Source organism: Falco naumanni, chromosome 9, assembly GCF_017639655.2.
Source record: "Falco naumanni isolate bFalNau1 chromosome 9, bFalNau1.pat, whole genome shotgun sequence".
In the NCBI taxonomy this organism is placed as follows: domain Eukaryota; kingdom Metazoa; phylum Chordata; class Aves; order Falconiformes; family Falconidae; genus Falco; species Falco naumanni.
The window spans coordinates 21,901,362-21,924,922 of record NC_054062.1 but is presented as its reverse complement, the minus strand read 5'-3'; the positions used below and the strand labels follow the sequence as shown (position 1 = coordinate 21,924,922).

General features: G+C 39.9%; 1 long non-coding RNA gene across 2 annotated transcripts; it reads left to right on the top strand.

Annotated features, from left to right (window-relative positions):
- Positions 1-909: 909 nt before the first annotated feature.
- Positions 910-15,549, top strand: LOC121093861. 2 transcript variants are annotated; one of them, XR_005829677.1, is made up of 4 exons: positions 910-1,141; positions 3,146-3,509; positions 10,289-10,402; positions 15,474-15,549. It is a non-coding gene; the product is annotated as an uncharacterized LOC121093861 (long non-coding RNA). The 2 variants fall into 2 exon arrangements; XR_005829676.1 differs by having other exon boundaries at positions 10,286-10,402.
- The last annotated feature ends 8,012 nt before the right edge of the window (positions 15,550-23,561 follow it).

Here is a 23,561-nt window from a genome sequence, read left to right as displayed (position 1 = left end):
ACATTGTAACCTGCTTTTGATATTCAGTCTCCTGCCTGTATGTTGTAACGTATTTTATTCCTTTGACTTTATAAAGTGCAGCACATCTGTGTGCTCCTTTTTGAAACAGGCATGATTATTTCACTGCTCTATGTATATGGCCACTGCATGTTGCAACTCTTATGCGACTTATTAAGGATGTGAATGTGCCTCCAGAAAGCCCCCCAACCCCCCCCCCCCCCCCCCCCCCCCCCCCCCCCGCCAAGTCTCCTAGGTATTTGCTTTTGCCACAGAAGTGTTTTTGCTCTTGCCATGAAGTATTTGCTTTGAATCAACTAAGGAAGTTAATCTTTTTTTATTAATATACCTGTAGCAAATTTCCTGAAAGAAGGAATATCTGTTCCTAAGTCAGCTTGCTTGGATATAAATTAACATTCTGAACTTCACAGGAAAAAAATTATATCCAGTTATGATTTCCCATCTTGATATTTCTCATGTAAAAACTAGCACAATCTAGATTATGGTACTAATGAATTGTAACAAAGCTACTTTTTTAAACTGAATAAATATATTAAAAAATGCAAACTTTCAATTATTATTTGAATTTCAACTATTATGGTTATTTTAGCTGATCTTTACCATGTGAGCCTAGGAAAAGAAAGCATTAAGGAGCTTGCCTTTGTTCATTTTAGAGGATTGTGCTACTTAGGAAGCAGCATGCAGTTATGTGTTTTGACGGGGGTTTGTTACTTTTGACCATTACTTTCAAATTATGCTTCATTGTGCCTGCTGCAGCGTAATGATGGTGTTTTATACCAGAGGGGACAGAGTCAAATGTGTTCCTATTCACAAGACTAGAGCTGGTGTGCTCAGAATGTAGAAAGTAATATCTAATTCTCTCACTAGCAAGACAAACAACTAACACAGGGACTGAGGTCCTGGATCTGACCTCAGTATTAAGTAAATATATTGACTTTAACAGATGAAGAGCTGGAATCAGGTCACCAGGTACCTGAAATACTGCTGTGGTACTGAATTACATAGGATCTCATCCTAACAAGAAGGTCAAGCTGCTGCTCAGAACATTACACTGGGTATGATCAGCATGCTTGGAAAGGAGAGGAAAATTACCAGCTGGTTCAGATCAGTCCTCCTAAATCAGGTAAGGATTTGATTCCAATGCTCATTGTCAGTAGTTTAAAGAGGTAAAGCAGATGTAACAACAGGATGGACAAATTTCATAGCCATTATTGTTGCAGGGAAAGTGTTTAATTTAGTTTCCAGTTAAATAAATTCACATGTCTCTTAGCCTTAATTTCTCACAATGGACTCAGGTTTTACAGAACAGATTCCCATCGTCACAGTGAAAATACTACCTTTACAAATAACTGACTTTCAGATTGAGAAGTGGAATAAAATTTAAGAAAAGAAAGATTTATTTTTGTTTGTCAACTGGAAACACTGTTTCTGTGGTTTTTTTAAAAATTTACCTTGAATGAAAAGGCTGTGTGTATATATATATACACACACACATACATTCATACAGAGTTGGCATAAGTGCTTTCTTAGATTGGAGGCAAGTTTTCCATCTCCTTTTTCTTTTTGATATTAAAACCAAAGGAACCAAAATGAAAGTATAATGTAAAAAAATGCCAGTGTAAACAGGAAAAAAAAGAAAGAAAATGTTGTTAAATGATCACTGAAATGTTTTGACTTCTTTCAAATGTCCCTTTTGAAGTATTCACATTTTAAATGAAACAATTCACTGAAATTAATGTGAATTGCCTAACCTGTACTTTTTATTTCAATCTGAATTTTCGGGGGGGGGGGGGGGGGGGGCAGGAAATTGTTCTAAAAATGGTGCCCACTTAGACTGTCTTATCTTTACTAGTCCTAGGAAGGTTTCTTACATGCACTTTAATTATAAAGGGTCTTTTATTTTTTGAGCAATAGCTACAAAAACCAGCGACTTGCTCACTACCCTTGTCCTGGGCTTGCTTAGGAAATTGTTTATGTTCCTTTAACATTTATTTGTCCTCGGCAATGTCCAGCAGAACCTTCAGACATGCACAGATATACATATATCTGCAGTAAGAAGCAAGGCAAAAGCCTGACTTCGTAGAGTGTAGAGCTCTCTTTTCATTCCCACTGCATTCCCATTTATGCTGCACTTATCTCCATGGGCATCTAAGTGCAGTTTCAGTTCATTTGTTAATCAATGAATGTCCAAATACTTGTAAGCCTACAAAATGTAATGCGTTTCCTTCTCTTCTAATGGAACAATGGCTGTAGTGTCACAGTCTCGTGCTTTCTTCTCCTACTGCTAGTCTGTAAAACTTTTCAGTTAAAAGAGGTGATTTGTACTTCATAGCTACTGAAGACATATGTTTTGGTGAAACAATATTTTCAACATTGCACAGTCAAATTGGTAAAAGAAGGTCTCGGTGGCCAGAGGAGAAGCAGCATTTCTCTGCTTTTGGAATCCTTTTATGCAATGATACACATCATGGGCAATTACCTGTTACCTGCAAGCCAAATCCTGTAGTCCTGACTGATCAAAGAACAGCTAATAGCACTGGACCTTGCACAGTTGCTTCAATAGCCTCCACAGCCCAGATTTTTAGAGCTATTTAGCTATGTAATGATGCAGGTAGATGTCTAGAGATTTTCTAAAGCACCTAAGCAGATTAGGTCCTTAACGTCTAGATGCTGCAGCAGAGCCAGGTTTTCACTCATCATCTTCCAGGTGAAACTATGCCAGATGTGGGAATGAGGGATTTTTCGAAGTAGAAATGCTGTACTTGGAATGTCATTGGCAAGCCATTTCCAACTTCCTACACATATTGTGCTGGTTTGGGAGCATAGGTATTTCCTTCTGCTGCAGAATAAGTTATGATGTGAACACCACAGATTAACCAAGCAGCAATTTTGAGGTGGAAGACGGGGATTTCTGTTTAAATTAAAAAGGAAAGGAGAGGAAAACAACTTATAAGGTAAAAGAACATGTGGCATTTAAACTATATTAAAAATGGGGGAGATATATTGGGTTTTTTTGGGTTATTTTTGTCTTTAGATATCTATATTTTACTTTGTTTGTGGGTCAGGTATATTTCAAAGCTCACCAGAATTCTGAATGTAGGACCTGCCATGTTTTTTTTCCCCCCAGAACCATGACAAATGCCTGAAGCAAGTTAACAGCCTGAAGAGTATTTTCACCTGATTCTTTTTGCCAGAAACAGCGGCAAGCATATTCTCCCAGGAAGCTGTGTAACACAACATGCAAACATTTTGGATAGGAGCTGAAGAAACATTTTCTAGTTGTCAAGCTACAGAGGGAGTTCAGGTGCTCATTTAAAGATTATTGGCAACTTGAGGGCCCAGATTTCTCCTCACCTGATGAAGCCTAATTACTTTATAAGAGAGTAATGGACTAAATTAGCCTCTGGAGGTACCTATCTCTCTTCATTACCTCTGCAAGGAATGTAAGGTGAATACGCTCAACTGTCTCCTGGGTATTCAGCAGAATTTTTGTAAGTGAATCATATTGCTGCATCTTCTCTTTTTTTCCTTCCATTATATTGCTTGTGTGTACGTGCTGAGGATGCTGTGTTTATCTACCCTACAGTTTCCTAAGGAGGGGAAGTAGAGAGGGAGGTGTGGATCTCATCTCCCTGATGTCCAGTGACAGGACACATGGGAATGGTTCGAATCTGCATCAGGGGAGGTTCAGATGTGGTATTAGGAAGCATCTTTTTACTGAGAAAGTAGTAAAACACTGGAACAGGATTTCTAGAGAGGTGGTTGATGCCTGAAGTCTGTCAGTGTTTAAGAGGTATTTAGACAAAGTCCTTAATAATTTGCTTTAATTTTGACCAGCCCTTAAGTGGTCAGGCAGCTGGACTAGGTGATCCTTCTAGGTCCCTTCCAACTGAAATATTTCTATATACATGTATGCTTCTACATACATATGTTGCACAATCCATCTTGTGACTAACATTACAGAGCTTTCAAGATAGAGTGAGGCTCTTCCTTTCTGTCCCTGGAGCTGCTCTGCACAGGTAACTTTGCCTGCCTTATGGAGATATATTTACTTCCACCTGATTCATGCACCTTTCATTGAAACCTGACTGTATCTGGTCGAAAGTCATACAAAAATTTTTCAATATGACCAAAATTGATTGAGAGTGGACTCTCTTGCTCCTTCTGTTCTTATGCTAATTTCCAGCACTGAAATATTGCCTGTTTTCAAAGGGGAGTGAAAACCTGCAGCCAGGGGATTCACGGCAATGAGAACAGGACCTGTTTTGCAGACAAGCAATCTGTACAGAGATTCAGTACAACACAATCAAAAAAAGATCAGTGGCATTCATGGCAGATATCTTTTCAAGCCTCTTGCCTTGAAGAAGCTCCGGTGCACTGACTTTGTATGTGGCTTGTGACACTAGGCTGGTGTACTGAGTGTTAAAGGTGACAGGAGAAAGAATACTTGTCCTTCTAAAGATTTTTCTGCCTTTGGTTACAGCTTCAGCTGGGAGGTCTCTGAAGACCTCTCTTTGTGATGGTTTTGTCATTTCGAGTGGGTAAAGAAAGGAGGAACCCTTTAGTGAGATTTGGCTGTGTCACTACTATACTTGTCAGATACCTTTTAGGATGCAAATCAACAATGGTTCTAGTTAAATCCAGTCCTGCTCTTTTTTTTTTTCTCTACTTCTTGAAGTATATAAATTCTAAACTTTTTAAACCCCTCCAGACAGAAGCATTCATTCTGTCACTCACAAACACAGAGACAAGTCCTGTTTAAAAAAACTCAACAACAAAAAAGCCCCACTTCAATATTGAACAGTCAGAAAGAAAAATCTGCTTGTCTACTTACTTGAAAAAAAAGCCCAGAAAAGCATAGATTTAATTTGAAGCTAAAATATGTATATATGCGCACCCACACACAGGTGTTCCTGTAAACATGGAAGGAGAAGAGGTTTGGCAAGACAGGTACAGTTATGATATTCAACCATAGATATAATATTTAAATTCAGATATGCTCCTGAAGGTAAAGAAAGGTCATCTTACAGGTGAGCAGCACAGAGTTACCAGGGAACTGAAAGGGTCAGGGTTGCTTCTGCCACCACCTCTGTGACATGTAGTTTTGCTGTCTCCATCACCCACTAACTACAGACATGCCCTGTGGACTTACCTGAAATTTAAGAGACCCTATTGAAATGTGTAATTTTGCTGCAGCTCTTTCATATACTTTCAGGCAAGTTACTAAGGCCAGCCATTGTTTAAACCTCCATGGATGATTCTTCCATTTCAATGAAGCAGGGAAGGAACAAGTCCCTGTCAGGAGTTATGGTCTCTGTCATAACATCAACAGAAGGAAATGCATGCCTGCTTGGCATTTTAGTGTATACATCAGCCTGTGAGCTGCAGCAAAAGAGGAGGGGAAATTGTAGTAAACTGCTAGTGATACAGAAACTCCAGGTAGAACTGCTGAAGAAGATAACGTCTGAAATACCCACAAGTTTTACCAGAAGACCTGGTCCTTTCTTCCCCTCCTCTTTTAAAACATTGCTTTTAAGGTGTATTATGAAGATAAATACTTAAAAAATAAATATGTGATATTCAGCTCTACTATTAATGGAAGAGACCAGAGTGCCTCAGAAATTTCAATCCAACCAGCAGTTCTGACTTCTTACAGGGAAGGATTTTCCCCTTCCAAAGATTTACATCCCAAGGCAATCGCCAAGATTTTAAACAGCCTGTACAGGTAGAACCAGAATTATCCATTGTTAGTCCTGGCAGAGCACAGGAAAACTAATGCTCTTGCAAGGAAGGGAACATATCCCTCTACAGAGTCAGTCGCAGACATTTTTCAGTGATTATCATTCATCAGCAATTCCACCTTCAAGCCAGCTCAACCCTGCCTGATGTTGACTGGACATGGAGGACATAAGAGTTGAATGTAATCTCTCCTGACAAAAATTATTGTTGTCTTGTGAACACTGAAGTTTTAGTTTACCTAACAACACTGAAAGAAAAGTTACTGCTACCCATTGGAGTCGTAAATGTCAGCAGTGGCAGTTCAGTGGGGAAAATAATCTCAGCCATTGCTGTTCATTCACATATAATGAGAGCTGCATCCAATGCAATTGTAGTGCTGGGCAGAGTGACGCTCTGTGGTACCATTACATTTTATCTCTGGATATAAAATCATGCCTATTAGGCCTTCAAGAGCTTGAAGATGACAGTAGGGACATAAGCAAGGAGTAACGATAGTGGTTTTTTAATTGTTAGATCATTACCTGCTAGAACTCTAATGGCTAGGATGAGGGCTTTCCTATTGATTTCAGTATTCATAGCTTTTTCTTTTTTAGTTTTGGGAGTTGCTCTGCTTTTTCCATAGATACCACAAAAGTGGAGGGTGATTGATATTGGTAAGTAGAAGGCATTATGGCTTATACTCTGAAAGTAAGGGGTTATTCAGGAAGAGTTTTTTTTTTTTTTTTTTTTTAAAAAAAAAAGGTACCTGACTTGAGCTTTTGTTATTTCTCCCACCCTGCCTGTCAGCTTTATTTACCTGTGCTCTGGATTTTCAACCTTCTTTTTCTCAGGAATTCTGAGATTCCTTGGGTGGCCAGATACCAAGAGGAGAGACCTCCCTTACTTAATCCCTTTGTGATGGGACACAACTGGTGTCTGTACAGACTAGGTACTGTTGTAGGGAATAATAATTAGGGCCCCCAAATCTAGCATCAGGTTAATAACCTGGAGTGATGTGGAGGGATAAAACAAACAACACAGAGGTTTAATGTCAAGCCCACAAATGTCTTGCTTTGACTTTTCAGGAAAAAGTGGGTATTTAAGATCTTGCAAAAACTGGCTCACAAAGGCATTCCAGCAACTGTCACAGGCAGAAAAGCCGAGATTTCTTAAGGCAGATGGATCTTGGGACAGTACATGGCAAGTTTCCCAAGAAATATCTGATCACACCGGGAAGGGAAGCATTAGCCACTTCCAATGCAAATACACCATCAGAATTTGAGGAGGATGACTGTGTTGTTTTGCATTTACAGAGAGAATCAGGTGTTATTTCATGGGCAGCACGTCTCAGTCTGATCTGAGAGATCCTAGCCCAAGGCAGGCTGGCTGCAGATGGCTTCTCTCTGAATAACACAAAGAAGTTTTTTGTGTTTGTGGGAGAGTTTTCAAATTATTTTTTTTGTTAAGCAATAACCTTGTTAAAACAGTTTCAAAAGGGTTGAGCCATAATAGCAAGGGGCCATATGAGAAACAAAAGCTAGATTGTTGTTGAAGTGATCCTTAATAGAAAGATTATGCGACTTGCTGCTTTGAAATAAAGAGTGCAGGAGAAAAGACAGGAAAGCAAAAGAACATATGTCCTTTTTTTCATTCCAGCTTAATAGCCACAGCACTAAGTGACTTAATCACTATAAGCTGTTGCTGTTCTTTTTTTTTTCCCCACAGGCAGCCTTTTCCCTTAGTGTGCCTGTATCAGATGGGGGAATTCAGAGCCACTTGCTGCCAGTGCTGTAGGCAAGTGAATGAATGACCACTGAGCTGTTGCACAATCTGTTTGACTGGCATCCCATGATGTTCAAAGTTTTCGAAGAAAAGGAGGTCCTAGTGCCACCCTGCATTACTGTCAATATTGTTAAAAAGAATAAGATTTTGTTCTACCAGGATAGCAACAGGGTTTATCTGGACAAGTTTTAGGAAAGAACAAGAATGGTGTAAGAAATGGAATAAGGTACCTCTGTGATTCTCACTTGTGCTGGAGGGACTCACTGAACCCTGGGGAGAGCTGAACTACTGAGACTGTGGATCAGGAGGAAAAATCAAGGTGTCTCAAAGGATGTGCACGTAGCTGTAGCTCTTCCCCTGAAAAATAGTGGCAGTGCTCAGTGCAGAAGGGAAGTGCAGAAGTTAACATCTCCCAAATGAAAAAATTCCTTTGCAGAGGAGGCAAGATTTCTGAGTTGACATGATTGGCTGGGCCAAAACAAAAATAAAGTATTTTGGTTTTCTCTCTTTCTTTCAGCTCAGCTTTGCCTAAATTGGCAACTACTTGCATCAGATCACTGCCTTATGTATGGGAAGTGCATGCCTTCTACTCTTAGTATCTTTTCTGTCAACCGCCACTGTTTTACTACTTTGAGCACATGGTTCCTTTCTCAGCATCAAATGCCACAGAGATCATGGGAAATGTAGGCTAGTCTAGCCCCAGTGCTGTAAGACATGGGCCATCTGCATGACAGTTCTAACGGGCACTGCAGCAGTGCAGGCAGATGTTGCTCAGTGTCAAAGCAAGCTGCAATGTTTCGGTGAAAACAAAAATCAAATGGCCCTAAGGCACCAGATTTTCCTATTTCTCTGAAAGGAGAAAGGAAAAAAAGGAATTTATTTTTTTTTTTTACTTAGCATGGAAATATCAGCGGATCTTGCAAAGCAGAAATTCCAGTTTCTGACAAGCTGTACAAAGTACTGTAAACATGAGCAAAACTACTTTCTTTTGTAATTACAAGAGTTTGTAGTTGTACCTGATTTGTTGGGTTGGGGGTGTACCAACTCCTCTTTGCCAATGCAAGGTATTAATTGAGCAGCAGGAGGTGCAGAACATACAGCCTGTTTGTAACTCACATTTCAAATAGTTTCTTTTGTGGAGGCAGAAGTAAGTACCAGCCAGGCCTTTTGCCAGAAGGTTTAACTCCAGCCATCCATTTGTTGTGATACTTATGTATGATGACTGCCTGTGGCATCAGCAGTACAAGTTTCAAACCCAGCTGGCTTCTTTCTGACACAAAGGAGACAATTCAATTCCATAGAAGGATAAGCTCAGACTCTGTCTTTTTGTTCCATGGCTTACCTTTCCAACAAGAAAACACAATCTGTGTCATTTTTGTGGCAGATGTTTATGAAAACATAAGAAATAAGGATCAATAGCTAGTATTTTCTCCCAGATAGCAGAAATCTTGATTCTTTGTTCTCCTAGAAAACTTGTATGATCTTAAGGAAAACATAATTTCTGTGTATGGTTTCCCCAGCTTCCACAAAGTGCCATAATGTCTTGGTATTTCAAATGTATGTGGTGACAAGAAATACTTACTCGGAGGTGCTCAGCAAGAGGATGTAGCACAGGGAAATTTATAGAAAAGTGATATCCTTGTTTTTAAACATCCATGAAAACAAAAATGATTAGCTGACTACAAAAAAAGACACCAACCCCAACTGTTTAGCTGTAAAGCTCTGTAAGATGCCATTGTGTGAACTCTAAATTGCTAAGCTTAAGAAAGTAGTTCTCATTTGCTCTGCATGCCATGAAAGTGTCATACCTTTTAACGAAGGCAGCACAATAATTGTATGATGTGGATATCATACAAGATGTGTATATCTATTCAACCTGACTTGGAACAACATCATGCAGCATTCAGCTGAACACCCAAACGCAAGAACCTCAACCCTTCAAAGTCATTCTAGATATAAGAAACAGTTTCGTTGGAAATGTTTTCTCTTCATCTTTTACTCACACTATCACATCTTACAACAGAAGCTGCAACTGTTAGATAGGTGACCCAAAAATCATAAGCAAGAGGCTAATCTGTATAAGAGATGCCCACCATCTCATCTGCACGCACAAATTTAATGAGAGCAACAGGGCTTTCACTCTGTTTCAAGAGAAGCTTAGTTCTGGAATCCAGTGCAGTATTACTTTGCAATGTGCTGAAGTCTGGGCTCCTCTTCATGTGGACCCTGTGGCACTGGTAAGATTAGAGACCTACCATTAGTGGATGGCATTTATGAGGGTGTGCAAATCTAAAATTTGAAAACTTACACAGTAAATGAGTGCAGATAATGCAGAATCAGAGGTGCAAGTTTTTACTCGCCTCATTCCTACTCCATATGAAACAATGAAACAGTGTGTGAAAGGGAAAACTTGACATTACCATTTATTTGCCCACATTCAGAAGTAGCTCTTCAGTGAAAGCAGTGAAGAACAACAGATTAAAATTTTCCATTATAACTACTGGTAGCTATTTTTTTTTTAATGCTGCTGTAAGTGTAGGGGTTAAGGCTCAAAAATCTCTTGTGTGCATGCTGGAAGTGTGAAAGGAGGAAGAGCCAGACAACAGAAGCAGATGATCAGATAAGAAATCACTGGCAAGGCCCAGAAAGATATGAGCTTTGAGCAGGGAGGAAGGGGTAAGAGATAAGATACAAGTCAGGGTAGAGTTATGCAGCAGTTTGAATGTCAAGAAGAGAAATTGTTGTCATGGTTTTTTTTTCCCTCTAGCAGAACCAGAGTCACAACTGAAACAAATGAGACGAAATACTCAAATCATAAAAGATCTCCTGTTTGCTGCCATGACTGAGATGACAATGGAAGAAACTGAGATGGGACCTATTGCAGGTGAGGTCTGGGGTTTTGTAGAACATAAAGCAAAGATGATAAAAGACAGAGACTGGGATAAGTGATAAGCTCCCTCCTGCATCCTAATGACGTGCGGAATTAGACTCTATAACTCGAAAGTTATAAAGTAGGTATGTTTATTGCGCGCAGATGCACGGGGGATCGCTCCTCCACAAGCGTGCATACCCGAAGTGACGAACCATCTCATATTTATACAATAAAACAAATGAATATTCAATTAACGCCTATACATATTCGTTACCTAAACCCCGCTTCGTATGTTAATTAGCTTATCAGTCCGTTTCCTGGAATGTGGTGGTCTTGCAGGTTTGTAGGTGATTCATGTCCTTGTGACCATCCGATCTTCTCCAGCAAGGAGACTTAGCACTCCCTCCCTCTAGATAGCATTGGAATATCTCTCATCCTTTTCTCATTCTCTTTTTTTGAATAGCCCCTTTGTTAGAGGAAGAAGGGCAGGTGTCTCCCCGTCTCCCCTTTGTTAGAGGAAGAGGGGCAGGCGTCTCCTCAAAAACTGTAGTTGTCTCCTCAGAGCTGTGTGCCTATGTGACCAGACACCGCACCCATGACCAGTCACCATACCCACATTCCTGGGTAGACATATACAATCACAGTCGGTGTCCATTGTCCCCATTTCACACTATTACTCCATATCACTAACCCCGTAATTTTGTCAGCTAATAAGCATGAAGATTAATTGACAGAAATACAAAACTGACTGCTGTATGTGGGATTGTCAGTCTGCAGCAGGTCTGCCTACTCTACCATTGATGTTATTCCTTCCTTCCCTAGAAAACAGAAGCAATTAGCTAAGTTAAAAGTGATTCCATTGGGGCTGGGTAGTCATTATACCAGGGACTGCATATTGAGCTGGTCTAAAGTAAAAGAACCAAACAAAAATAGAAGGTGAAAACTTGAAGTAAGACAGTTATTTGTGAAATTGTTTCAAATTTGGCAGATACTATCAACAGCTCTCCCCTGCACTGAAGAAAAAAAAAAAAAAGGTTTAAAAATCAAAACTGTAACACTTCACTACTGTCAAAATGGGGGAAAAAAAGTATTCTGGATGCTAAAAGTATTGCATTTTGAGAATTTTCAAAGAAAACTTTGAGATTTTGTAAAATGTAAACTTGGTAGTATGAAATGTATTTTTAAAAAAGAAAAAAAAAATTGGTCAAAGCCTGGATGAAATGAATCACTTTGCTTGGGACTGAACACAATACCTGCAGATGGCTTTTATGAAAAAATTAAGACAAAGAAGATATCTCCATTTTTATTTAATATACAGCATTTTTCCCCTGATTTTGTAAGTCAACCACTGAATAAAATATCTGCTCTTCATTCCAATCTAGTTGTGATCTAGACAGGGTTTACATGAAGATAATCGTAGTACCTTTATTTTACAGATAAAAAAAATAAAGCACAGAGAGAACAGATGACTTTCCAAGATTACATATGAAAAGCAGCCCTCGGGGGGCAGATTACCTAAACACCAGCTTAAATAAATACCTAATTTTACCTGTACTGCATGGCAACAGTGAATGGGCTTTCAAATTACCACATGCCACTAAATTCTGTCTTTGTGTAAAGTAAGGCTTGCCTGTCTAGAATTAATTTGCACAGAATTTCAAGGTATGGGTTCCACATCCCAAATCTATACATATGATGACAAGGGTAAGTACCTGTGGATAAGACAGCCCCAATTTTATCATTATTTGTTGCAAAAACTGAGGATGAAATTCCATTTCAGACCAGCTTTTTTCCTATGGCATTCCTGAATTCCTTACTCTACTATACATGACAGAGATTGCCCTGGGAATGATGTGAGCATTTTTTCCACCACAATGCAAATTAATGTCTTTGAGACCTAGATGTTTCCTAAGAGATGTGTTGCCTAGAAATCATGTATTTCACAGAAACGGTCCAGTTTCTTTCCTCATGTTCATCTAACATACTCAGAAGCTGGTCTTTCTATTACTTTTGTTATAGTTATAAGAATCTCAAGGTTAATAAAAAATGAGATGGGGGTTTTGTTCTCAAAAGGATTGATCACAGCTCTATTGACTCGATGGCATGCTGACTAACACTATGAGACGTTGAGCTCCTTCACTCTTGCAATCTTCAGTGCCAAAGGAATAGCTCATGAGTTCATGAGTGTTGATACACGCAAGGCAGTGAAGCACAACACTGAGGTCAATGTGCAGTTGAGAAAGGAAGTTTGAAAACCAAATTCCCCCTGAATTCAAGAGCAAATGGAGATGCTCTATAAGTCACTTAGAGCAGGCTTACACCTTACTCAAGCCAGGAACTTTTTCTGAAGAAGGTGGGTCAACTTGAGGCATAAACAGAGTTGCTAATGAGCAACAGAACTAGGATGGGAACAAGACAGGACAGTACCACACAGAGCTAACTTGGACACTGAAGGCACCAGATAGCAACGGGCATTCAAGGCTTTGCTGATTTTTAAAGGCAATCTGCCTGCTGCTGCCTTTGCTTTCCCAAGAGGTGTGGGGAGAATGGAGAAAACACACAGAATGAATGCTGAAGTGAGCTGGCCTGGGAAATGAGAACAAAACTGAATTGCCCATACATTTTTGAGGACAGAATACTGCATTGGAGCTAGTCATATAATGGTGCTTCTGTTGCCAGCCCAGGACTCTGGAAACTTAATCTTAGGTTCTTAGCCTGAAAAGCATCTGCTGCTCTGGGACCAGTAACTCAGCCTCTGTTCAGACTATCAGAATCAGATATATTGTCCTTACCCACAATCACATTTGTACTGCGAGCATCAACACAGTGAAGACTGTAAGTGCTCGGATATAAGATGACTATTTCATTTGACGTGCGGAATTAGACTCTATAACTCGAAAGTTATAAAGTAGGTATGTTTATTGCGCGCAGATGCACGGGGGATCGCTCCTCCACAAGCGTGCATACCCGAAGTGACACACCATCTCACATTTATACAATAAAACAAATGAATATTCAATTAACGCCTATACATATTCGTTACCTAAACCCCGCTTCGTATGTTAATTAGCTTATCAGTCCATTTCCTGGAATGTGGTGGTGGTCTTGCGGGTTTGTAGGTGATTCATGTTCTTGTGACCATCCGATCTTCTCCAGCAAGGAGACTTAGCACTCCCTCCCTCTAGATAGCATTGGAATATCTCTCATCCTTTTCTCATTCTCTTTTAAATAGCCCCTTTGTTAGAGGAAGAAGGGCAGGTGTCTCCCCGTCTCCCCTTTGTTAGAGGAAGAAGGGCAGGCGTCTCCTCAAAAACTGTAGTTGTCTCCTCAGAGCTGTGTGCCTATGTGACCAGACACCGCACCCATGACCAGTCACCATACCCACATTCCTTGAGCAGACATATACAATCACAATCGATGTCCATTGTCCCCATTTTACACTATTTCTCCATATCACATTACCAATAGAGACAGGCACAGCTGCTCTTGCAGTCAGTAGAGATTTTTCCCTTGTTCCACAACAGGAACTGTAGTGACTCTACATTTTAGCTTTTATTTTGTCTTTCATTCAGCACCTCATAATGACCGGTGTAAAATCTTTCAAATCACTAATGCACCACTGCAGGGAGGAACATCTTTACAATTCCAGAGAATCATGACCTTCCTGTGCTAAGATCAAGATCTTATTTAACTGAGATCTCAAGCCCTTTTTACAGAAATGGCTAGGCAATTACTCCCTGGCTCCTGTCTTTTCTGTATAGAGGGAACTTTGCCTTTCTGAAGCACCAATTAAAAAGTCCCACAACCCTCCCTTTGAATTGCTTCATTGCTCCTGTTAATTGTCTCCTTTGAGTCTCTGCCATAGTGAAAGTACCTTGTTACACAGTTGTGAACCTGCAATCAACTTTGAAAACTTCCACTTTACAAGTCCAATCTTGTGCTTTTTTTGAACTTCAAGTGAAAGGAAAAAAAATAGAAAAATGTATTAGTTGTTTCCTAAATCAAAGCCTTTAATAACATGTTAATCTAAGTTATTATAGATTCTGAAAAGCAGTTATAGGCAGCTGAAATTTTCCTATGGCTTACTGTCAAATATACAAGAGAGTGTTTGGAAAGTCTGTAAGCACTGTAATCATTGATAAAATATATTCTGCAACGGGACTCTAAATTTGCAGTAATTATGTACCATTTAGTTAATCTGCCTACATTATTTATGAAGATTATTTTGTAGTTAAATACTTGAAGAGTTGACAAGGTAATGTTCAACAGCTACTTGGAACAGAAGTGATGGATAGGCAGTAAAAAAAATTTCAATTTTAAATTACTCTCTTTGTGCTCATTCTCCTGTTTGTTTTTAACTCAAAGACATAGTGTGAGATGATTTTTTTTTTAAAAAAGGAAGAAAAAATAAGAGCTTGCTCTCTGTATGTGTGTGTATGCATCTGTATGTCAATGCCTACTTTACAATGAGACACAAATAGCTTGGTTTTTTTGAGAGACCTCAGCTACCTGTCCTTTTCCACACTCACATGCATGCAAAGTTTCCCATCCTGATTTTTCATTTGCAAGAGGAGTAGACCTAGACAGAGATCAGTGTCAACACATTTAACCATGTCACGTAACAGACATGGATACACATGTGCACTGAACCCTTATACTCACAATCTTAGCCAAGGCAGAACAGGAAAGACATAGGGAGTGAAAGATGCCTTAGCTGTTCTTGCCCAAAAGAAGGGGACTAGGACAAACCACTTCTCTGCAATGACACCTGTAATCTGGGGAAAGTAGGAAGGAGAGAGAGCTCCCAAATGGAGAAGGCAATGAGGGTGTAACAAGAGAAAGTGTCAGATGTGCCCATGCTGTGCCCAACAGTGGGCCTGACTGGTGGAATGTCAAGTGGACAGATGTTCCCCCAGCTTCATAGGAATTGCTGTTGTACAGCATTTCTGCAGCCCTTGGGGTGGAGGGGGTGTCTGTGCGTGGGCAGGGGGTGGGTGGGTGGGTGTGTTTGCATCCTCTAAAGCACAGACGCTACCACCAGCTGGTACAGGTTCTTAAACTATTTCCGTTTGTTCTTTTCTAGCTCCTAAACCCTGAGATTAAATGGCATTAGAACCAATTCCCAGCTCCCTTGGGGATTTCCTTCATGAATAAAATCTGCTTTATTTGCCCACGTGAGCTGTCTGTACAGTATGTATCAGATTTATTGTTTATAACCCCGTGAGACATAACATGCAAGTGCTGTTCCTTCAAAATCAAATTAATGATATACATTATAAGATGAGTAGTGACTCACCACCAGATGACAAGCCTGTTGGACACAGGATTTATTACCCATGCTGGTCAGTGGTACAAGTTTTTTTGGTTTGGGGTGGTTTTTTTGCAAGGTGAAGATAAGTGCACTCTATCAGAAAGGAACAGCCAGTCAGTTTTATGCAGTCTTACTGCACGTGCAAAAGCATTTTTTCTGTGAATGGTTCAGTGACATCCATGGTTATGGTGGATGCCTGTAAGGCATTGTCACTAACAAAGCTTCACTTGAATTAGGTCTCTGTGTGTTTTTGTTGAGTTTTTTTTTACTGTTTTTGGACCAAAGGGCTTAAACGTGGTAAAGGCCCAACTGGTGGTTTTGGATGAAGTTCATCCTGAGACCAAAAGCAGTTGCTGTCAGAGCTATTGTCCAAGCTTTTCCACCTCCCACCTGTGCTGTGGCAGTGGCCCGAGCTGGAGTGCTGTGTACCACTTGTGGCCAACCCAAGGAATGAATAAGCAGCTGCAAGGGGGAAACACCTCCTCTGATATCAGCCTGCACCGTGCTGGATTTGAAGATGTTCTGGAAACATACCTTGAGATGAAATCAAACTTTGGCAACAAAGTTCCATAAAGTTGCAGGCATTATGCATTCACGATTTATTTCCTGGAGTCAGAGCACTGATTACATGACAAAATCCCAGATTTGGTCAGGCATCTGCAGAGGGCAAGCACTTGGCTGAGGAGGAACGCTCCTTTTTCTGTTCTGATGCATGTCCAGTGATGTGGGACATGTCTTGTAACTCACTTTCTACATTCGTAACACTGAGTTACTTTTTTTTTTTTTCTTAATAAGTAAAATGCTGTGAGACTTATTTATAAAAAGAAATGCATACTACTTCTTTAGGAAAACAAAAGAACCTCTTGAAACATAATCCACAGATACAAAGTATACAGAGGTCTGCCAGGCTCTGTAGAGAGTCTGACACAAGAACTGCCTTCTCTGTCTCATCAAGAAATTAACTCCAGGAATCCATCAGAGCAGCACTGTTGTTATTACTGCTGTAATAAGAAAGATACAGCAGCATGAACTCATCCAGATAATGCCTGGTTGGGAATGTGGTGGGTCTGCTGCTATTATTCCTAATACACCAGAGGAAGTGACTCCTTAGTGGTGTCTAACAGCTTATCCTGTTAGTATTTACCTTTCCTGAACCTTTTCTTCACATTTTTGCTCCTGGGATGCCAAATGAAGGAACCCTTTTTTATCCATCCAAAAAGGTCAAGAGAAGAGTCTCACTTTATACTCATTGTTCCCCCTCTTTGGATCACCCTGAGATGCATCCCCACCTTTCCAAGCATGATACTTACCAGAGCACTGAGGCTGATACATAGAAAAGGGAAAGAACTCCATCCCAAATGAACTCTGAACCAAGACCTGCATTGTGAGCATTTAAGGACTTCTGCTTTCCATATGCCAGAGGGTAACTTAGGCTCAAGAGTAATGAAAGGGCCTGTGGTGGAAGGGAGCAGTCACAGGAAAAAAAGCTTCAGTGAGGAGGGAGGGTAAAGTGACAGAGCAAGAGCTGGGTTCAGCTGTGGTGCAGCTGTTGCAATATATTGCAAATAACCAATTGTTTTTGAAATTCCTGTTTAAGTCAGAAGTATTTCAACTAATTTTAACCCGTCTAGTTGAGCGTAGTGTTAGTGGCATAGCTATAAAAGGACAGAGCTCAGCAATTGCCTTAGCATTTACATTGGCACTCAGGGAGCATTCAGGTGGTCCTTGGTTTTCCTGTCAGTTTTGCTTTAAAACCATCTTTGATGTGTCTTCCTTCTGCAATGTGGACATGTGGAGAAGGTTACTTTATACTTTAACTAATGCAGAAAACACATCGGAGACAACATTACTGGCTGGTTCCCTTCAGCTTCTTGCCATCTCCATCTTTGCCTTCCTTGGCTCAGCTGCGCAGCAGTAAATACAGAGCCTGCTCTGACTGAGGAAAGCTGAACCAGCTCTGAAAACTGAGGAGAACTGAGGGACCTTTTATCCTGGGATTTTTTTTTTCCCTTTCACAGTTACACAAGCCCACTGACCATTATGGCAACCAGGTAAATAAATACACTATAAAACTCACTATGTTAAATTCCCACTGGTCTGGAGTCTCAAGGGCTGGACTTATCACTTCTTCGTCTCCGTTCTTGGCATTCAAGTTAAGCAGGATGTTAGGAGATGCCGGGCTCCTGACCAGGAGGCCATCCTCTCAGGAGCAATTGACATTTACATTAGGAGCAAACAAATACTTTGAAAAATGGTTCCTATCTGACTCACCCTGTGATTTTATTGAAGCGGTTGGATTTTTTTAAAAAAGGAATGCCTTTAAGGATTAATGATACGAGAAAGCAGTTTAGAAAAAAGGAACTGACAGGTTTCCATCTGCTAAGCAGGCTTTTATCCTGATTGCAAAGAGCTATGAACAGATACAGACACACAGACTACACACAGTTATTGACACTCACTGATGAGCCATAACTTGTTATGCTATGGCACTGTTAACAACTGCTTCTGTTAATGTAGCTGTATGCTCAGACCACTGTGCAAGTAAGCCTGTCCCTGGCTTGTTATAAGTCTAAATTAAAAGATGCTTGCTAAATGCACAGATGCTAACATGACAGGAATCAATTTTTATGCTGGTGTCTGAAATCTAAGCAGTGCTACACACAACATATACAGTCTGGTCTGGAAAACGTATTTTTTCAACAATTTCTACTATTCTGTTTGAAATGAAAAACTGAAATGTGGCTTTCTTTTTTTTTTTTCCTAAACATTTTTTTTTAAATTTTCAACCCTTACATGTTGAAATTAAATGTTAATGTATCATTTTTAAAGAATTAAATAATATTTACATACTCTACTAAGATAAATTTGTGACTACAGTATGAAGATTACATAAATGTTTTTACCTTTTAAAAATTAAACTTCTTTGCATTATTTGAAATAGGAGTGTTTCTTCAGATTTTATTATAGGAGATATTTCATGTTAGAAATAAACCGAACCTGGGTTTCACATCAAGTGAGCAGCTGTTTCTAAAAATAATGAAGTTAATTTTGGTGGGTTTTGCTGTTGTTTTCTTCAACTGAAACTGAACACAATGGTGAGGTTTTTCACAGGAAGCAGGAGTTAAGTCACTACCCTCGGTTCTCTGGAGCATTTATGTCCTGAGTGTGGCTTTGACTTTCCTCTGGAGTCCAAAGACCAGATATTTAAGGGGTGATACGCCCCATTTTATAAGTCAAACAAATTGGAGACACTTAGTTATACAGGGAGCCCAAATGACTTCCTAGAGGAGGCTACTAGCCTTTGGAAGGAGCTGAATTCAGGCCATTACATATGTACGCTATGACACTTCCGACTGACAACGCTCACAACTGATTCATAGAGATTATCTGTGTTCTTTTGCACTGAACACAAGTGTGGTGTGTTAGAATGGGAACTGACTGCATACGTAGGGACAATGCTTCAGATATTGCAGGCAATTGGAGTTGAAACTTTCCTTTTGTTCCTTTTCAAGCCCCATGCTCGTTCCAGATATGAAAACTCTAATGAGCACTGAGAAATAAAGAGCTTTGTGTCTTTTTACCTCAAAGGAATACTATTTAAGAATGAGATTTAAGAACAGTGCTTCAAAGTCCTTTCACCAAAGGGCTTTAACAAGAAATATGACAGGTGCTAGGATAACTTTTAACCCAGAAAAACAGATAAATAAATAAAAGATTTGGAAATTCAACTTCGTTCTGCAGGTGGACGTAAGCAGTTTGACATTTCAGACTGGAATCCCAAATTGTCTGTTGAAGTCAAGGATTAAAGAACAACAAGTAATTCTTTCCTTTCTTGTTATTGTAAAAGTGCTCAAAGAAAGCAAGAGGCACAGTCCCAGAGAGCAGTAAGTGAGTACAACAACCCATTTAAAAGGGCAGAGAACAAAGAAAACAAGGAATCTGCTTACTCAGGAGTCTGGTGATTCCCTTCTAAAATGACTCGAGAGATTTCACCTTGGTTTTATTTCTGCATTAGAATGAAATTCAAAGTAATGAAATAGAATTTTCTTAAAATTCCTCTTTCAAAAATAAGAAGGTTGGGGGTTTAGTGAGCTTCAAGGTCCTTGGAATCATCCAAGCTGTCTTCTACAAATCCTTGGAATATTTCTGTCAACAGTGACATTGAGCAACACATTTTCAAAACCTGGTTTGATTTGTGTGTGCCGCTCCATCCCCCTGCCGAGGGAGAAGAATCTGAAAGGAATGTAGAACTCAAGGGTTGAGATAAGACCAATTTAAAAATTGAAATAAAATAAAACAAAACCAATAATAATAACAACAATAACGGTTATAATGAAAAGGAGAAGGGGAGAGGAATGAAATCCAAAGGGCAGGGAGGAAAGAACACAAGTGATGCCCAACACAACTGCTCACCACCGGCTCACCGATGCCTAAGCCAGCCCCCTGGCAGCGATTGGCAGGCCCTGGCCAACCCCCACCTCCCAGTTTATATTCCGAGCATGATGTGACATGGTATGGGACACCTCTTTGGCTAGGTCAGGTCAGCTGTCCCAGCTGTGTCCCCTCCCAATTTCTTGTGCCCATCCAGTCCCCTCGCTGGCAGGGCCTGAGAAACTGAAAAGTCCTTGACTTAGCACAAACACCACCCAGCAACAACCCAGATCATCAGTGTGTTATCAACATGGCTCTCACACCAAATCCAAACCACAGCCCTGCACCAGCTACTAAGAAGAAAATTAACTCTATTTCAGCCAAAACCGGGACAATCTCCCAACTGCCTTGGCTGTGGGTCCAGCACTGCAAGCCTAAATCACCCTCTTACTGCCATGAAGGACTAAGTCCTTTATTAAGAAACTACTTTGGACTCCTTTCAAGTAAGACATGTTTGTGGGTAATTTTAAGCTGTGGGTAGTCATCCTGTCTCCCTCTTAAAGTGGATCACTTTCAAATGCTTGGCTCGACTGAGGCCAGAAAGCTCAGCATTTTGGAGGATCAAGTCAATAAGCAGCTTATTGAACTGCAGAAATTATCGGCTGGAATTCACTGGCTTGTGTTCTGCAGGTCACACTGGGTGATAATAATGGGCCATTCCAATCCTAAAGTCTAGGAATTGATGAGCTTATGTAGAATACTGATACGTATAAGCCTTTTCCGGACCAAGGCTGAAAGTAGCAAAAAATAGAAAATATTCAAATAATTGTATTTGCTGCTGTCTTCCCATCGATATTTCATTCTTTCATCCATTTTGCATCTTGCAATCTTTGCCTTTTTCACCAAAATGAAGATCGGACCAATATGAACTCCTGCACACATTTGATTATCATTATACATATTAGTCCTGGAGGAGAAAATGGTGCTGACTGGCTACATTTTTTTCTGCTGAGTTGTTCTAGTATTTGACTTTGCAACCAGTGTTGCTTACTAGCTGGGAAAGCAAATGTTAAAAATCTTTCTGTCCCCCTGCAAGCCCCTCCCTAGCTTTTTGGTCATTTTTGCTGTTGGCTTTGACATAAAATCTGTATATGTTATGTCTGTAAAAGTGTATATGATATTTTTTATAAAGCTAAATCGTCACTCAAAAGACGAAGAGATCTGAAATACTGATGGATAAAGACAAGAAAGGTTAATAGATTTCTTTCACTGCTTTCTTTGAGGGAAAGAAGGTCTCTACAGTGTGTCTGTCTGCCAGTTCCCATCTCTCCCCTTACCATCATGACTGAATATGTTGATTGATATTAACTACATCTGACTGAAAAGTCACAAGGAGAAAGTGGCCATGTAAATGTGAGACAGATTATTCCACAGTATCCCACTCTGCTAACAGCAGGAATGTTGGCCTGCATGTTTTAGAAGCTAGAGAGATAACAGAGAAGATAAACCCAAATGTATGTCCCACATGGTAGGAAAAGCTTTTGTCTGCACTCTCAAGGCATCAAAGAATCTGTGTCCAGGACCTGTCACAAGCAATTTGGCTGTCTTCCCTGCACTGTCTTCAGCACAGCTTGTCCTAACTTTGAAAAAGAACTTTTGAGTAATTGTTTTCCTTTTTTTATATATTTTTTTAATTGTAATTTTGACAGTGGAAAGGTTGAATCCATCTTCTCTAAGAACTGGCAGCCACACTAACACCTGGAGTGGTTATCACAGCCTCAGTTCTCCTCATATCTCTATAACTGACTGATAAGGCTTCAAGTACATTTGAATAATAATGTCCTACATTTTTCTAAACATCTCTTTAAGTAGCTACATAACCTTCATTGTCCAAGGACCCCAAACCACATGAAACATACTAATTAACTAAATCTCACAATTGCTAAGTACAATAAGCATGAGCCTGACATTTGATTACTATTTCTAATTATAACTGAGATGCCTGAGGTACAATAGTATATAAGGAAAGCTCAAAATCTGTTACAAGTATAAAGATTAATCTCACTTTCCCAAAGGCAAAGCTGTGGAAAAAAGCTCTGGATTCTTGCCTCCTGCTTCCTGGCTCAAGCCATGCACACGATTCCTTTGTTTAACTGTTTGCACATTAAATCCCTGATTCAGCAATGTCCTTTAGCAAATTTAATGTGAAGCCTACAAATAATTCAATTAAACCTGTGTTGGGTCTCATACACTTTGAGATAGGCAAGTACATCTGTGGAAGACCTGGTTGAATAAAGCCGTTAAGAATGTATATCAGGCCTGCAGTTGAGAAGTTCTGTGATAAAGGTACTTCTCCAAATAATTCTGCAAACTGGTCTACTAATCACCTTGCAGTCCTTCTAGTACTTTAAATCCTTTAAAATATGTTGCTAATATATGAAATTTCAGTGCAATACTTAAACGTTGACATGATTGTTACCACATGTACAACTCCATCACTAGTAGAAAAGATAATGTAGGGCAGTGTGGGACAATGTGTCCGCTAAATATATACATAAGCACTATTCTATAGTAAAGATGGAAATGGCAAGTTTATTCTTTCAGTAGACATTTAGTGAAGCCTTTAATGTGCACCACACCTTCTGAGATTGTGTTTCTATTCTCATGCTGTAGCTTTACAAATGTATCACGCAGAAGCACTCAGCTTTGCATGACCCAGAATACTGCTCCTTGACAAGCCTTGCCCATCACATTGCTCAGATAAAACATTGATTGGAAACTGTCAGTGTCTGGGGGGGCAAAAAGGCAGATGTGGTTCTATGGCCTGCACAGTATGATAAAGATTTCATTCATTTGCAGAAAGCGCTTGCTCATTACAAACCAAACATGATTTGTGAAAGCACAGCACTACGGATCATTTGCAAACGCTGCTTTTCCCCACTCAGAGCATGAGAAACTGAGAACTGATCTTACATGAGATAATGTTTGAGAAGCCCATACTGGATACCAAATCAGACAAAGCCATTGGCTCTCTGGTCATTGAATCTGCTCTCGAACAGTGAGCAATGCCAGATCATGAGAAACAAACATTTTCATGGCAAGCAGAAGAAAGACTGTCCCCCCACAAATTTGTATCGCTTGACTTACTAATTTATCTTATTGTATAAACAGAGACCTGAGAGATGCTTTTCTACATTTTCTTTGCTACTTGTGAATTGGCAAGTGAGATCCCTTTCCTTCTGTCAAATTTGATGGAGTTGGTCAGCACATTAGAAAGTTATTGGTGAGAAATGGAAAAGCAAGATACGACCCTGCAATATGTGTGTACATGTGTGCGTGTGTGTGTGTACATGTGGTGCAATATGTACAAAAATAAATCTGATTCTTCAATTCCCTACTAGAACGGTATGTTGAGAGAAAGGCTGAGTACATGTGGAAGATATCATAGCTGGATTTTCTGCTCTTGGCCATATAGGAAGAATATTCATT